This window comes from Syngnathoides biaculeatus, chromosome 1 (assembly GCF_019802595.1).
Source record: "Syngnathoides biaculeatus isolate LvHL_M chromosome 1, ASM1980259v1, whole genome shotgun sequence".
In the NCBI taxonomy this organism is placed as follows: domain Eukaryota; kingdom Metazoa; phylum Chordata; class Actinopteri; order Syngnathiformes; family Syngnathidae; genus Syngnathoides; species Syngnathoides biaculeatus.
The window spans coordinates 11,187,060-11,199,339 of record NC_084640.1 but is presented as its reverse complement, the minus strand read 5'-3'; the positions used below and the strand labels follow the sequence as shown (position 1 = coordinate 11,199,339).

General features: G+C 41.7%; 1 protein-coding gene across 5 annotated transcripts in view; it reads left to right on the top strand.

Annotated features, from left to right (window-relative positions):
* The window catches only part of LOC133498755 (growth factor receptor-bound protein 10-like), a 56,715-nt gene that overhangs the window by 1,247 nt on the left and 43,188 nt on the right, over positions 1 to 12,280 (top strand). For 2 of the 5 annotated variants that reach the window (XR_009794451.1, XM_061815872.1), the window contains exon 1: positions 12,005 to 12,155. The exons of 2 other annotated variants lie outside the window; for them this stretch is intronic. The gene's annotated coding sequence lies outside the window, so the exon portion shown is untranslated. Of the gene's footprint in view, positions 1 to 12,004; positions 12,156 to 12,280 lie in introns of those variants that run through there. One more of the 5 variants, XM_061815882.1, reaches the window with a different exon arrangement.

The window sequence follows — 12,280 nt, the reverse complement described above, 5'->3', positions numbered from 1 at the left end:
ACAGAGAAGTAGATGTGCTTACCAGTATATCGCCGTTTGGACCCCTGTGTTGATAAGTGGCTTGGAAAATGGATGGATGGTTTCTAAAATAATAATGATGACTATCATACTCATCATGGTTATGGGTGACCTGTAGCCTATTCCAGATAATTTTGGACTGTTCCCCAGCCTATCACATTGCATATAGATGGGCAACCATTTACAATTTACACGTACAGTATAGACAATATAGTTTTCAACACGTTTTTGCGCATTCAAGAGTGAGAACATGCAAACTCCGCACAGCAGGACCTGAATTTGATACATGTCGACTGTGGGGCAGTCGTACATACCACTGTGGCTCCATGCTGTGTATTATGAGCATTTGTGGAAAACGTGTTTTCGGTTTATTATGTTTCATGTGTTATATTTGTGTTAGACTAGCATGGAGGGTCTGCTCAAAGTATCCCGTCTACCCACCTCTTGTACCACTCTTGGCTGAGGTGTGTTTAAATAACAGCCACTTGTAGCTACTCACACTGTGTGTTGATTGTTACGTTGTCAACGTCAGTAGAGATAAACAAAATGGCATTCCTTAAGAAAACGTTACCGCCTGATGAGCGATGGGAAACGTGCTAATGGCTGAGCTTCGTCACAGAAGCTTTGTCTGGTGTTTCCTGTGGCCTTCTCCCCAAAAAACATGTTTGTTCCCGGTTCGATATTTATGTAGCCAACATTTAGCGGTCAGGGAAATCCTGTCTGACCTCTCAAGCCTGCTCTGATGAGAACACAAGCATTTGGTGACGTCCAGGAGGTAGACGATCATTTTTTTAATGTAAACCTTGCATAACCCGCTGCTCTAATCTTTGTTTGAGCAGAGTTCCATTGAGTATACCTGGAAGCGGTTTAGGAAGGACGTTCAAGCATGATTCAGAACACACAAACGCACACAGATGAGTTACGCTTGTTAGTGCAAACATACACACACAGCTACACACACATGCGTACACATTTGCAGACGCACAGATGGTTGCAGTTAGAGAGTAATATTTTAACTGAAGCTGACACTGGTGTTTCATGTCTGGAAAATCTGAGTAATGCTTGTTTGACAAATCATCTCTGATGTAGTTTAGGCTTTGTTTAATCAAGCTATGATGCATTAAAACAAGCTTGTACTGTACATGGAACAGATGGGAGTACATCCATCCTTCGTGTTCCTGACTCTTTAAACTTACTAGAGTTAAATAACCCCGGGTGTACTGTGTGTAATTTGACCACTTAAAATGGCTAACTTTTAGGTGCACTCAAGTAGATTTGTAGTGTGTCTCCAAAAAAAATTGACGTATGGGTAGTGATTGCCATAAATATTTATTATACTTCTGTATCATTGTGTTATTGTTTAGATCTTAATTATGTACCGTAATTTCCGGCCTACACAGCGCACCCGATGATAAGCCTCACCCAGTACATTTGTAAGGGAAATACCATTTGGTACATACATGAGCCGCACCTGTGTAAAAGCCGCAAATGCCCACATTGAAACACATGTTTACAAAGAAAGACAGTACACAGAAAGAGTTTTCAAAGTTTTAATACCTTAGCTTAGCTTAACATAACAACAACACGGTAGCATGAACAGAGCTGGTAAAAAAAAAAAAAAACATACCTGTAAAAAAAAAAACCAGCCACCTACACAGTAGCAACACGGTAGCACAGCACTAACAGGGCCGTTAAAAAAAAAAAAAAAAAACATACCTAAATCACTGAAACACAGCAGCAACACGCTAGCATGGCGCTAATGCTAGCGCGGTGCTAACAGGGCTAAAAAACAACAAAAAAAAAACATGCCGGTAAAAGTCACTTCCTTGGTAGATATATTCCACCAGTCTCACTCTTACCTTGTCCGCTCGAGTGCTCCCTTGCGCCGTTAGAAAAAATGCACAAATTAGCCGCATCACCGCATAAGCCGCAAGGTTGAAACAGTGTGAAAAAAGTCGAGGCTTATAGGCCAGAAATTACGGTAGTCAACTTTGTGTGTGTGAATGAATTTGAACAATTTAGTGAATTATTCAGTGAAATGTTAATGATGTTTTTGTCATTATGTCAACATACTTATTTTCATGAGACAATACCAGCCCCTCAAAACAGAGATTTTTCAGCAGGGCTTCAAAAGATTCTGCCCAAGGTATTCTTCTTACATGCAGTTTTAATTACATTCCCTTTACCTAGATTAAACTAAAAGAGCACGAGAGATTTTTGAGGTGTGACTCAAGCAAATAGTGGGCTTGTTCCACCCCTGGCACATTAAACCAACCCCAAAATAATTTATAACGTGTTACTCCTGGAATACAGAGCAGCATAGCCACAGTCAGTTGCAGGTGTTATATAACAGGCCCCGGGTTTAGTGAAGCTGTCATCTGCTGGAATTGTAAAACAATGGCAGTGAAGGGTGAGAGATAACAGAGCATGGCCCCTACTGCGATAATAACACTGTGGGGTGGTTATATTTAGAGGTTCACTTTCCCTCGTGTGTGTGCGCCTGCCTATTTGTAACATTACTTATTTTGTGAAGACATTAATCTGTTTACATGGGGTGCCTTCCTTTAGGAGACAATGTACACACACACATTTGTCGCTGTGATGTCATCTGAAGAAGCACACATACTCTTGTGACAACAGTCGGTACTGTTGCACTCGATAAAATGCAAAAGTCGGCCTAAAATTGTTGTTTTTCTTCAGCTGGAACTGGGGTTGGAAAAAAGGTAGAAGGAATTATGAACAGTTCGGAAAGAAGAGTCGGCGTTCGCACAAAATGTTCAAGCTTCTGCAAATCAGAAAAAAAATAAGGAAAAAAACTAAAATAGTTGAGATTTGGGGTTAATCAGAGAGATTTTAAATGGTGTGTGTGCTGACTACCATTTAACATGAGTTTGAATGTGATTGGTTTATTCTGACTACAACTACAACCCAGTTACAGGTGGGTGTGCGCACTTGTGCAACCACATTATCTCTTTTTTTTTTTATTTTTACTTCCACTGGCCAAGAGTATTTTTTTTCACTTGAGTTGTAGAGGTTATAGGTCACAGTAATGTTTGGGAAAGTTTTAAAAGTATTTTTCTTGGTCTTTTTTTTTTTATATGGTCACAGTAATGTTTGGGAAAGTTTTAAAAGTATTTTTCTTGGTCTTTTTTTTTTTTATATATCACATCATATTGGTACAGGTGTGTCTGAACTTTTTATATCCACTGTAACTCTAATGTAATAATCTTCTAAAAATTATGTCCTTAGGTTGTTATTTTCACAGCACCCATACTGAGAAATGTTTCTAATATTTAGGTTGCTTCATTGACTACATTGTCATTCGTTGATGAAATTAATGAAAAAGTTTCTGCACAGCTTGCTGTTGTAGAACTTCGAAACCAGCAAACTGCAGAAAAGAAAATCACAAAGCGGCTTTTAGATTATTTCATGTCCTGTTTCTATTGGCTCGCAGCCAATGGCAAGGAGATAAGCCCATCAACGCTGCCAAGTTGCTCTGTGGGTTATCAGTGCTGTTGTTTACCCAACCCTGGTCACCACATGTTCTCAATTTATACGCACTGGAGTCGGACACTCTAGTATCTGCAAAAATTTTTCATCCAAAACAATAATAGTGCTATGTTTTGATTGGTACAGCGGTACCTTGGCGTTTGATTCACCCGAGTTTTCGCGAGATACGAGCCGTCTTTCGGCCTATACAGTATTCGCGGGGTTGGAAGGAATATAACCCCCACGAATAATGAAAATCCGCAAATAATTGTTGCAGTATTAATACACCTATGTATGATATGGGCGGCACAGTGGAGCAGCTGGTAAAGCGCTGGCCTCACAGTTCTGAGGTCCCGGGTTCAATCCCTGACCTGCCTGTGTGCAGTTTGCATGTTCTGCCCGTGCCTGTGTGGGTTTCCTCCGGGCACTCCGGTTTCCTCCCACATCCCCAAAACATGCAACATTAATTGGACACTCTAAATTGCCCCTAGGTGTGATTGTGAGTGCGGCTTTTTGTCTCGATGTGCCCTGCGATTGGCTGGCAACCAGTTCAGGCTGTACCCCGCCTCCTGCCTGTTGACAGCTGGGATAGGGTCCAGCACTCCTCGTGACCCTCGTGAGGATAAGCGATGAAGAAAATGGATGGATGGATGTATGATATGTACCATATTTTTGCAACCATAAGATGCTCTTAAATGTCTTAAAAGTTTCTCCAACATGGACAGTGTACATTATGTGCACGATTGTTTTGTGATTCGTCCAATGACATACACTTGAACACGATGGTAATTACACTGTTAATATGCATCACAGCATGTTTTAGCGTTAATCTAAGCTACCATATGATGGCAAAGAGGACCAATTGCATTTCACATCTATAAGCAGAAAAAGCTTACATTGCCCCCACCCACTGCGTGTGGAGGCAGGTCATACTTGACGATGTTGTCCACACACTCACGGTGTCGCATCGAAACTAAAATGATCACACCACAGAAAACATAATAGCATACCTAGCAAATAATAAAACAACTAAAAATATAACTTAAAATTTTTTTTTACACAAAACACGCACTTTAAACACTATTTTCATGCTCCTAGCATGCTTGCACGGACTTGCATGCATGCTAGTAGTGTAACCAATGTGTTTAAGTCTGCTTCGTTGGACAAGTCAAACAACAACATTTGTAAATGTTGGAACTCAGTGTGCACATCGGGTGCACCACATTGTAAGGCGCCATGTCGAATGTGGCGCCTTGTCTATTTAGAAGAAAATTTAAGACCTGTGCGATCGTGAAAATCCTTTGCGAATATGCGGGGCCATGAATGGTGAACACACTATATATTACTTTGACTTGCAAATAAAAACTTGAGATACGACTGCTAAGATGGTGGTGAACTCACTTCACTTAACAGCAAGCAGTAGTTTGGCTTCAGTTAGGCCTCAAGCTGTTTATTGCCACCCCCAAGTGAAGTTCGTTATGAAACAAAACCTTAAACAAGGAGAAGTACACAGTGTATTTAAAACAAGCCGATAACTTTGCTTTCAAAGCTCTGAGACACATTGCAAAACGCCACAGATAGGCTATTGAATACCATTGTTGCTGTGTTACAATGCTTTCACTTTTGTCACATGCCACATTGTATTCCCGGTTTTCCTCAGAAGGCCGTTATGACTGTGAAACCATAAAAATCTTGAAACTACCTCATCGTAGTTACAGATGAAATGTATAAACTAGACTTGGAAACAGAAATCTGGGGTACTGGCTTTTTTTAAACTATTGTTGATGTTTGGTAACAAAAATGCGTGCATTGTCTCAACATTATCATTTATAATATGACAATTTGAAGTTTTGGTACAGATTTGAACAAAAATCATGGAAGTTGATTCACATGATTGGGCCACATAAAATCGTGCGGCTTGCCGGACTTGGCCCCCGGGACTTGAGCTTGACACCTTTGCTTTAGACAATGGATATTTGAACACAAACAGTGCAGCAACACTAATTGACGGACAATGTAGCGACTATATTACTACTATATATACTATCTACATACTCGTATACCGCTGAAGCAAATGGGGGTCTAGAACAAATTAATGGGATTTAATTTTATTTCAAAGGGGAAAGAGGAATTGAGATATGAGCATTCTGAGTTATGAAACAACATGGAACAAATTATACTCATAAGTCAAGGCACCTCTGTATCGATTTAAGAACGTGTTTCTTGTTGAGTTGTAGTTTGCCGTGCATGTGGCTGCTGATGCAAGTTGAAGCTTGCAGTTAGTGCTGAGTTGGCTTCTCTGCTTTATTTGCTATACGACAGAAAATGCCGCTGGAGCTGCGTTATATGGAGTACGGAGTGACTGCGAACATTTTGTCCTTTAAGGAGCTTGCCAGGAAGCCAAGTGACAAAGTCCAGTTTCGGGAGTGGTTTATACTGGATGAATGGGTCAAATAAAAGCACCAGCCAAGAGTTTGAAACCGCTATGAAATACTGTTTACTGACTGTGGTACAGTAATAAAAATGTACAAAAGTATTAACCTTTCAACCAATGCTGGACCCCCTGAACCCCAATAATCCGTTTATCTCGCCAAGACCTTGTGGACATTTTTATCCTTCCAACTTTGTGGGAATAGCTTGGTGTGGGGGAAAAAAACCCGAGAACCCTGAAATCAGCCCCGATCAAACACCTTTCAATTGAACCACAGAAGAGATTGGAGCAGAGACAGGCCCTCTTATCCAACATTATTGCTGCTCATCTCAAATATCTGTATGACTGGACAGAAATTCCCACAAGTACACTCTACTATCTTGTAAAGAGTCGCGCCAGAAGAGTGGAAACTGTGAGACTAACTCCACTTGCTCTTCCGTTTTCACTTTGTTGTCCATTTTATTCACACTGTTGCAGAGCTCAGTGTACAAGTGTGACACAGCATTTCACATCTGCCTCTCTCCATTTTGAGGTCTGGAGTGAAAACCGCAACTGCATGTGGCTGCATGTTGATCATGTGATCTAATACAAGCCAGCCCACTGATGACTGCTGTAGTATGTTCATTGACCTGCCGTCAGGAACCAGAATAAAAGAAAAAGTTACTTACTGTTTAAAACTAACTCAAAAGAGGTTGCAATCGTCATTTACTGTGATATGGCCCGCCAAGCATTTACGTATTATGAGTCTTATAATTTTTATGCCTTTAACTCTTTTTTTTACCCCAAGATGCACTCCAAAGTTACTTTTAAGGCATATTTTTCAAGAGCATTTTTATTGAATTCACAAATTGCACCAGTTTTGGGGTGTTTTCTTTGGCGGTTCTTTTGTGCTACTGAACACACTGGACAAAATCGTTCATTCTGAGACTTACACAAAAAAATACCTTGTTGTTCTTTCTCTAACTTAATTTTAATTTCAAATAATGACCAGATATATCATGTCTTGGGTGAATGCCCATCCTTGAGTTACTAAAGTTTAAGACACAACCTTCAACACACACACACATGCACACACACACACACACCCCCCCCCCCACTTCCTGTTGGATTTTGTTCTCGCTGTTCTCAGAAAAGCGAGTCATGACTTTGGAAATGGAATGTTCTGGACCTTGTCAGCAGGGTTTGGGACCACTGAAACAGCCACAGTCCGCCGGGCCAAAGTCTTGCACGCTGCACGCTGCACACTGCCCAGGTTAAAGCCCGTTTGACCTTTCCGTGTCTTTTTTTTTTTTTTTTTTTTTTTTTGAGGCAAAGGCCCACGCCATCCACGCAATGTTGGGAATTGTGTCACTTTGCAATGAATGCTCACTGCTTCGCGGTCAACGTATTTTCAGTTTTTAAGCATGAGTAACAGGGAGATCATCAAAGTCTATTAAGTTGGACATGGAATGGCTGTAAGGGCTTTTGGCTTCTCGGTCTTAAAGTTGACATTTCCATTAATCAACCTCGCTCCCGCTTGGCCGACGTTCAACAGTGAGGCTCCAAGCCGCTGCATGCACACTACTCTGGTCCACTTATCAACTTGAAATGAATATCCTCCTCCGTCAGCTGGGCTCGTTATTTGGTTTCCATCGGGAGGGTCACCAGAGATCTGTTTGGTTTATCTCAAATTCTTCCTCTTCATGCAGAAAGAGTCATTCGAGATTCCCCAGATTGTTTTAATGGACGGTGAGCTCAGCCTTGACCCAAACAAATGTGGTTTGGATCCTTGGAGAGTTGCTATAAATAGGCTCTTCTTTTGGCACAGGATAGCTGATATCCAAAGAGGTCCATGGGCATGATGGGAGGGAACTGGTCTGCCTTCCCCCCCTGCACAAAACCTTGACCTGGGAGCTGGATACATCAGGAATTTTTAAATATACCGAAATAAGCTTCAAGAGTACATGGAACTTGGAGGTGGAAAAGTGCTGCTGTTTACGCACTGATTTGTAACATCATAACCAATAGTTAAAATGTAAGGGACCTCACAAGATTAAAAACAAAACAAAAATCATTCCTTTTGCTGTTATTGTGTACGGTGTAACGGAGCTGACCAACAGAGAATGATTTCTCCCCCCAAAATCACACATCTATTTGTTCAAACTAGATGTCTGTTGTAGTACCGAGACTGACCTCTGAGAGGCAGCCTGGTGTCACATGACATCCCCCCCAAAAAAAGAAAAGTGCAATGCTGTACCTCCATTTCCAAGTGATGCGAATTCTGTGGTTTTTGGAGATTGAGGCAAAGGTGGACTGTGTTTTTGCTTAAACAAGCAGAGATTTGTGATAAGAGCGCTAGATGGTCGTAGCACAAATGTCCGAAAAATGCCAAATTTTTCAATTCTTCAAAAAAAAAAAAAAAAGAGTCCAAGCATTTGATAGGTAAAGATGATTTGAGCTGCACAGGTTTTTAATTACAATTGTGGTCACGTGACAACTTAAACTTAAATCAAGGCACCAATGAAGTAGAAGAAGAAATACTATATAAGAAGCTTGGCTAACTTAGCGTAACTAAATTGAAATAAAAACAGAGACATCCGACAATCATACATTTGCCAACTTTGGTGGAAAGGGAGGAATAATGCCTAAATTTAGTGAGTTGATTTATAATATACTGCTTGATTGATATTATTCCAAAAATGTACAAATAAAGGCCTCCCCCAATAGAAACTTCCCCCCCATGTGCCCTTGAGTGGATAAATAATCGCTGATAAGAAAATCTTGAAATCGGTAATCCACCCTTTGCCTCATTTCTCCTTAGTTGGCAAAGCCGGTTAGGTGCCAAATCACTGAGGAGTTATTTATGTGCACAGCGAGTGATTAAGCTGGGGAGAAATTAAATTCCTCAAATGATTATTGCTCATTTCTTTCCCCCCACTTCCTCTACACTCATAAAAGAAAAGACTTGCAGGTGCTGGTGGAACATTGCTCATGTTTTCCCTCAAAACTCAATCCGGGTCTCTGTGCCAAGGGGAAGGGTGGCGTTCCATCTTATTTGCGCGGCCAAGCCAAATATCTACCTGGCAACAGCTGAGCCTGTGGTGAACTATACTACATCTTATTAATATTTTCTGTGTTTGATCTGGAAAAAGCTGTCTCACGGTCGTTTAATAACGTCCTTATTTGACCTGACTGGATCAAAAAGACACGACTTCAACTACTACTTGAGGGCAAGCAGTTGAAGTTAGGCTAAGAAGTGAAGGAATGTCTCATTGATTAAAATGTGTTTTTCGAAGCTAGATATGCCATGAAAAAAATGATTAAATTCAGTATATTATATATATTTTTTTGGTACCTGAAAAGATGAAACCTCACCAAACTAGATATTGTCAGAATGCCATGAAAAAAAAATAAATTCTATATTTTGCATTTCTTTTGGTACCTGAAAAGATTTATACAGTATGGATGGATGACATACAATATGTTCCGTAAAACAATGTTAAAATTGTTACTCATGATCATTATGACCTGTCCAGTTCCATATGACTTGACCTCAACCGGTCACATTGTAGTGTGTTTCCTACCCACCATATGTAGCATTTTTATAGCATTGCACATTCATAATGTAATTTTATGTCAAACGATTCTCTTTTGCCCCTCTGCATGCGTGTCTAGTGGACCTCCGCGGCCTTGACAAAGCCCACAACGCATCTGGGCCGCTTATCTTATTTCCCAACATGGGTCCCGCGGAATTTCGTTTTAGGCAGTCACGCTTCTCCTGTGTTTTGAAAACACAGCGCGGGCCCATGTGGATGTGGACTGACCCATTTTGGTGGGAATGATCAAGCTGTTTCTGTCATTGCGTAACTTTATGACACACAACCTATGAATGCAAACAAACAGAGCAGTGGGACACTGGAGTCGTCTCGATCGAGGTTGGGGGGGGAGATTGACTTCAAAGTATACAAGCTTTCCTGGAAGGCACTGTGCTTTAGAGTGGCCTCAGTGTTTTTTATTTTTTTCACTTCATGATATCATTGTTCCCAGTACTCACCTTAACCACACATTCCGTTCGTGACGTTAGAAAATCATTGGCTTCGGAACCCGCTCTCAACACAACGTTTTCTGCGGACCACCTCAGCACGTATTCCCACGCAGCAAATCTTGGGAGGAGGGTTGAGAAGAATTGTGATTGGCCCAGAGTGGAGTTTGTGTGTGACCACTTGTTGATGCATGGCTGAAAGAGAATGAAATGTCAAGGATCACCGATCGGAGTTACATCTGAACAATTATAGGCCTGCAAAAGATATGGTCCGATGTCAGTGGCGTACGTGTTACGGGTTAGCGCTGGGGAACGTTTGCATGCTTTTTTCCTAGTTCGTAGTGGTGACTTATAGTTTCTGAACTAAAGCGGTAGAAACTAACATAGTGTCATATTTTCTCCAGGAGAAACTGACATCGAATCAATTACGTGTCAAGGGGTCATGTGCCGAATCCTATCCCAAAAAACTACCACAATGATTATTGTGCAGGAGTATTGATGTTTGAGTATTGAAGCATAAAGTGGAAGTAACTGATGGTCATTTGTCGAGTGTGTCAAAAAAGTATGTTTGTTTTATGGATGGTGTTCTGCACAGGTTGGTCACAGTCACTTAATGTAGGCCACAGGTGTCAAACTCAAGGCCTGGGGTCCAGATCTGCCCCGCCACATGAGTTTGTGTGGTCCGCGGAGGCAAATCATGTGTAACAACTTCCACGATTTTTGCTAACATCTGCACCAAAATTTCTTATTGTCATATCCTGAATGATAATATTGAGATATTGCAAGTATTTTTGTGTTGCCAAACATCAACAATCGTTGATGTTGATTTATGATTCCAAAACTACTTCATAAATTCCATTGTAAATGTGATTAGGCGGTCAGATTTTTATGATTTCACAGTCATAACGGCCCTCTGAGGGGAAACCGTAACTACAATGTGGCCCACGACAAAAATGTTTGACACCCCTCATGTAGGCAAAGTATAGCATCGCTTTCAGTATACTTAGTACTGTACATTGCATTATGAATCAACTAGCTTGGAATTAATTTCCAACTGTATATTAACATTGAGGTTTAAAACAAATGTGTTGTTTAGTTTTTATCAACTTTAAACATTGCAATTTTGTGACAGGACCAGACGCCCCCCCCCTCCTAGAAAAAAAACACAACATTGTTACACAGTAGCAGAAGTTAAATTCCCTCTGAAGTTGTCTGAATTGGTGACGATTGTGCTGGTTTATACTGTATATCATTCAAGTTTTAGCAACCTGAAACATTAATTTGATATCGAGTTTGTCCATGTACTAGTGTACGCTTTGTTCTCACTTGTCAGACAGTTGAGCGCACCATAGTAGAACTAGACTAGATAATAGAAAGTAGAGACAGTGGGCTTTTCTCCGGGCACTCCGGTTTCCTCCCACATCCACAAAAAGACACAACATTAGTTGGACACTCTAAATTGCCCCGAGGTGTGATTGTGAGTGCTGCTGTTTGTCTCAATGTGTGCCCTGCGATTGGCTGACGACCAGTTCAGGGTGTACCCCGCCTCCTGCCCGTTGACTGCTGGGATAGGTTCCGCCAATCCCTACGACCCTGGTGAGGATGAGAGGCAAAGGAAAATGGATGGATGGATGGATGGATATAAAATAAAGCCTACACCGAAAGAGTATGCAAATAACATGACTGTCAAGTATTTTTTCTTCTACTCTGTGGTCATTTGTACACCCGAGTTGAACGACTTTTGCACACTAGTAGGACAACTGCAGTAATTAACATCTGCGTGCTAGTAGTACTCCTGAAGAATGCTCTAGTCTCAGCAGTCATCGCGTATGTTTGTTCGTTTGAGAGCGCGCGGGCCAGAAAACCAGGAATAGAGAGGAGGGAGGGGAATTGGCGTGCACGCGCGTCGCCACGGCCCCGCGCGTCAGCTGGTGGTGAGGTCAGTGCGCGTGCGCGGATGTGTGAAGGCGTGTGCGCGCCCGTTGGTGCGTCCAAGAAGAAGAAGGAGAGGGGGTGGCAGGGAAGAAGGCGGACAAGGTGAAGAGTTTTTGTTTTCTGGGGTGGGGAGGAGGAGGAGGAGGAGGAGGAGGAGGAGAAGGGGGTCAAACCGTGTCGAGATCCATAGGAGGACATTCGAGGCTCGCCGGTTCCTTCGACGCTCTTCGCCGACACGACCGCCGCTTCTCGACGCCTTCCGTAAGAACTTATTGACTTTCCTCGTAACTTAGCCAGCGCGCCGTACTTTTGACGGGGCGTTTTGAAACGTAAACGTGAGGAAACAAAAAAAATAATAATGTTCAATGGTAGCCAGCGAGAAGGTT